At 42.0% G+C, this 5833-nt stretch overlaps 1 pseudogene; it reads left to right on the forward strand.

Annotated features, from left to right (window-relative positions):
- Positions 1–695: 695 nt before the first annotated feature.
- LOC125530668 lies at positions 696–5433 on the forward strand (annotated as a pseudogene).
- The last annotated feature ends 400 nt before the right edge of the window (positions 5434–5833 follow it).

Genomic DNA, 5833 nt, shown 5'->3' on the forward strand with positions numbered 1-5833 from the left:
AAATAGCTCGCGCGCGAACACACAACAATGGATAAACCACAAAAAAGGACCGGTGTGGCAAAGCATGAGTCTGTTCCTAGTCTCATAGATGTTCTGATGTGACTAAATATAATGGCGTCATTCGTATGATGACTATACTGAAGAAAAAAAGAAGAAAAATATATTATTTTTTTGCGGGAGAAAGAAAATATTGCGCTCGGTCCCAACGAGAGAGAGAGAGCGACGAGGGCGCAAGAACCGACCCCTCGTATGGAGGGATATCCATGCGTCGGTGTCGAACGCTCGATAGGCAGTACGTAGTTCCTAAAGGGTCCCTCTCGCTAGAATATGTAAACATGGAACGCATGGGGATACTCCAGGCCCCGGCCGGGGCCAGACAGCAACTGATTTGGATCCATACTTGATTAGCAACTAGCAAACTTTGTAATTTCGTCAGATCTTTTCTTCTTTTGGAGTCCAGCGCAGCCACATATAGGTCCGTCGGATCCAACAACCCCATCCAAATCCTTTCACGACACACGTTGCGCTAGTGTTATCCGTAGTACTATCACGTAGAGTACTGCAGATGTTCCATACGAAGGTAGCCCATTTCGGACTGTTGAGTTGCGCAGTAGGGCCTCGGTCGCACGGCCAACTAAATCCCGGGGATGCTCATGTAAAAGTCCTGGCCCCACCCTCTCACCCCTTTAAAAGCATACCCACTCGAGCAATTGCAGTAGCTACTACACAGCAGCAGCTCGCGATGGCTCATGCCTTGGGCATCCTCCTCCTCCTCCTCCTGGTCTCCTCGTCCGCCAGCTCTGCCTTCGCCGACGCAGTGCTCGGACGGAAGGCCGGCGTCATTCTCGAGGAGCCCAAGCTGGTGGCGACGCCAGGGAAGTACGCCGTGATCTTTGACGCTGGTAGCACGGGCACGCGTGTCCATGTCTTTCAGTTTGACAAGAAGATGGACCTCGTCGAGATCGGCGACGACATCGAGCTCTATGCCAAGGTATATATGACACACAAACCACGTAAGAGCAAACTCTAGCAGAATAGCTATATCGGTTCGATCACCATATTAACCATCATTACTGTGATTTTGCTAAAAATGACACTAGCAGAGTCGTCATACCTGACGAGATCGTCATAGTTTATTGAGTGCCCTTCATATATGGTTTCTTAGCCTCCATATATGGTGACCCGGGGTTTTCATTTGGACCGCATTCCTTATAATAGTTGCGTGTATATTACATGTGGCGCGAAGAAAATTTCATGTGGTCCCCACCTTCCGTAGAATGGCAAGATGATTGGAAAAAAGATGTCCTATTGACAAGTGGGTTCCATAATTATGAAAGTAAGATACCGAGACTTTAAGTTTGCGCAGAAACCCAATAGCCTCCGTATTCATATGGAGCACACTCCATACGACGGATGGTGATCACGCATATGACAACTCTCCCAGAGTTCATTTAACATCTTTGTTCACATCTATGTTCTTGTTTCTTTCTCACCCCTTCTAATCTGTTGGTGCGTGCAGGTGGAACCGGGACTGAGTTCATATGCCGGACGGCCACAAGAAGCGGCCAAGTCTATCATACCTCTGCTTGACAAGGCCAAGAGCACTGTGCCTCGGTGGCTCATGGGAGAAACACCCGTTAAATTAGGGGTTCGTTCGTAATTAACTAGTAATACAGATGAGAATGAAAATCACTAGCTACCAACAAAGCCGAAATTCAGATCTGAACAAAAATCTTGACTAAAATTAATATTCGGATGTGCCGGCCACGGCCGGACTCAGGCTTATCGGGGATGACAAGGCAGAGCAAATTCTTGAAGCAGTATTTTTCATCTCTTAGACTTCTCCCTACACAAGTATCATAAGAATGGCCTGCAGTGCCACTCAAGACAAAGATGATGTGTTACTATAATTAACGATACTATGATATAGGGCATAGAATAAGAAGAAATAACAACAAATAAATCTGTACGCAACTTCACACCAAAATTCTAAAAACAAGAAATAAAGTGGCATTATAATACTAGACTAGACTATGATATTACTATGCAATGGAAATCATGCACGCCACATGGTGTATGTGGTAAGCAACCTCAAAACAAACAATGTCAAGAAAATCATACACTTTTTGCGAAAAAGAAAATCATCACTAAAATACTAGTATATGATACTAACCACTGTCAGAGGCCTTGGGTTGAGCACATTTTTTTGACGGAGATACGCACATAGAGAAGTATATTCTCTTCTTGTTTCAATGGATGTTAAGATTGAAAATCTGACTTGTTGAACCTATTCCTAAATTACAGGTCAGGGATGTTATCCACAGCAAGAGCAAATTTCAGTACAATCCTAGTTGGATCAATGTTATCGAGGGATCTCAGGAAGGATCTTACATATGGGTATATGCTACCACTGCTATTGTTGTTGTTGCTGCTACTAGTACTACTGCTGTTGGTGTTGCTGCTGCTGCTGCTGCTCTACCGCTACTACTACATGGCCTTAATTACTTCATCTATCTGTGTATATACATTACATACAAATGCATACTCCGTATTTACCGATGTTACACAAATATTGTACGTAGGTTGCTCTAAATTATTTGTTGGGTAAACTGGGAGGAGACTACGTCAAGACAGTAGGTGTGATTGACCTTGGAGGTGGGTCCGTGCAGATGACATATGCCATCTCTTCAGCTGCTGCTGCCGCCGCTCCCATAGTGTCTGACGGGAAGGAACCGTACGTCACCAAAGAGTATCTCAAAGGAAGAAACTACAATGTCTATGCTTACAGGTTGGACCCTATAGCTCTCCTTTGTTATTTTACTTACTACGTTGGTCTTAATTACTGCAATTCTACAAGGCCCTATGATACATATAGCTTCCCTAATTAAGCTCCTCTTTTAGTTTACTTACATGGATCTTAATTGGTGCAATGCTACAATGCTTGATCGGTGGTAAATTTTGAACTAAACAAGGATTGCAGGCACATATACACCGGTTAATTTTGGACATGATTCTAGGATAACAGAATCGCCGACTCGGTTAGAAATATATCATGTAAAACCAACTATTACTCTTTCTGCAGCAATATATAGAACAGGTTATAGTTGTATGACATAACTAACAATCATACATAGTTATATATTAGTACAATGGTAAAGAAATTCGGACTCAGAACTAATATTATGTAAGGCATACTAGTGGAACAAGTGGTATGTGAAGAATACACGGAAGCAAAAGTTCATTTGTTCATACCTAAGCTCTCGAGTCATACATGATGGATCCTCAATTCAAATAGAACCATGTTGTGCTAAGCTTATTTTAAAATAGAGAATGCTTGTCGGAAGATCTAAATTATAACAATCCATCGCAATGCCGAACTAGGTCCGCAATACTAAGTCTCACATCAGAGCAAAATGGTTTTGGATTGTGTTGTGGTGGTTTCACACACGTGCAAGGCATCGAGGTGAATACAAAAGCAGAAATATTATAGATAATGGGAAATTAGAAATATATCAGGTAAATAGAGTTTTCTATTTCTCAGGATAAAAACAAAATAGGAAATAGGAATAGAGTAGTATATTAAAATTAGGGTCTATGTCAACTAAGCCAAAACAGAATGGAGCGTGATGTGAAAGCCAAACTCTCTTTTTTTCTTTTCTTTTTTGGGATCAATGTGAAAGCCCTACTCTGTGCGTGGTGATAAGTGTGTAACGATGGAGCATCCAAATGTCACGGTGTCTTGCAAGGAGCTCCCTCCCCCTGTATGTATGTGTCTCTTCTGTTTAGGAATCAAATATTATCTACTCCCTCCATTCCAAAATATATGTCTTTCTAGAGATTCTAACAAGTGACTACATATGAAGCAAACTGGGTGAATCTACACTCTAAAATATGTCTACATACATCCATATGTTGTTGTCCATTTGAAATGTCTAAAAAGACTTATATTTAGGAACGGAGGGAGTAATAATGATACAATTTGCTCAGGGACGGAGTTGCCTTGTAGGTTGGGGTCAGTTGGCCCCAGTGAAATTAGAAAATCCTTCTCTAGCTTAGCACTAACCACTCTTCACTTATAGAAGATGACCCCACGGTCATATATATGACGACATTAGACTTTTTTGGCTTCGTCCCGGAATCTAATTATATGTACTACCTAGTGTCTAGTACTATTTTGCTTGCATTAATTTACTACTTTGAGATACTAGATTACGTCTAAAACTGTGAGCTCCTATGAAATCTAAGGATGTTTCCATTTCAGCTACTTGCACTACGGTGCACTGGCTTCTCGAGTAGAGATTTTCAAGGCAAGTAATGGACCATTCAACTATTGCATGTTGCGCGGATTCAACGGTACATGGTCACCTTCTTCCTTTGGTTGAGTAAGTACATACTCAAGGAAATCTCCGTCTAACGCATATTTATCCTTGAATGAAGGTAAATACACCTACAATGGAGAGCAATACGACGCTATAGCTCCACCACAAGGAGCAGCATATGTCAAGTGCAGAGAGGACGTCACCAAAGCACTAAAGTTGAATGCACCCTGTGAAACAAAGAACTGCACCTTCAACGGCGTGTGGAGTGGCGGCGGTGGAGCTGGCCTGGCCGACCTCTACATCACCACCAGCTTCTACTACACGGCATCACAGGTTAAAGGGAACCACTAACCAATTAATTAATCTGGATGCATGTGAATTAGTGTTGGCTACAAGAACTGATGAACTCTCTCTCTCTCTCTCTCTCTCTGTGTGTGTGTGTGTGTGTGTGTGTGTGTGTGTGGCCAACAGGTTGGCTTGATCGACAGCGAGGCTAGCAGTGCAAAGACCACCCCTGCGGCGTGGAGGGACGCGGCAGAGAAAGATTTGCCCGCTGAGCTTCAAGGAAGCGAAGGATGCATACCCAAGGGTCCGAGCTATTGACACGCCCTACATTTGCATGGATCTTATCTACCAGTACTCCTTGCTCGTGGATGGATTCCGTAAGCAGCTGCAAATATATATTAGTCTTCACTGTTTAGTTTTCGTTGATCGATGAATGGATTTTGGTACAGCTGTTGGTGTTTAATGGCAATGTGAGGCCAATCAACTAGACTTGGTTTAGCTGATATGAGGTATATGCAGGTTTGGAGCCGACAAAAGAGATCATAGTGGCAGAGAAGGTGAAGTACGGTGAATACTTCATCGAAGCCGCATGGCCTCTTGGAGAAGCCATAGAGGTCGTATCATCCACAAACCGGCTCCGTGATGCATGATTTAAATTGATATATAGTCCCTCGCAGCAAGCTGCATGTGTAGCTATCCATAGATGTAGCACGGACGCATATGCATGCTTGCCATGTCCTTTTTCCCTCAGAAGTGCCAAAAACACCCTATAGATTTGGATTGTGTACTATTTGCAATAATATTTTTATATTGTGTTTCTTGAGCTATAGCACGGTATGCTTGCATGTTTTACGCAATATGTGTGCAAATCATATTGTCTAAAAGTTACACCATTATATGCTTTTGCAACCATATTGTGGAATAGTGCAAGTTATACCTAATATGTGTGCAAGTTTTTCATCGTTTGATTTTACTGTTTTCCTATTAGGGTAATACCAATGCTCTTAATTCATTTCATCTTAGACTAATTTTTTGTTTTGTTTATGATACTTTTAGTATATGTCTTTGTTTACTCGTAAGAATAAAAAGAATGGCAGGAAAAGATTGTTTATTTTTCTCACATGTGCTAATGTTTGTGGCTCCTTTTATTACTGTTTTCGTTGTTGATATTTTTTTTTTCCGTTGGAGTTCCTCCTATATTTTTGTGTCCAGTGCAGTTTAATGATGCA

Source organism: Triticum urartu, unplaced genomic scaffold, assembly GCF_003073215.2.
Source record: "Triticum urartu cultivar G1812 unplaced genomic scaffold, Tu2.1 TuUngrouped_contig_6477, whole genome shotgun sequence".
In the NCBI taxonomy this organism is placed as follows: domain Eukaryota; kingdom Viridiplantae; phylum Streptophyta; class Magnoliopsida; order Poales; family Poaceae; genus Triticum; species Triticum urartu.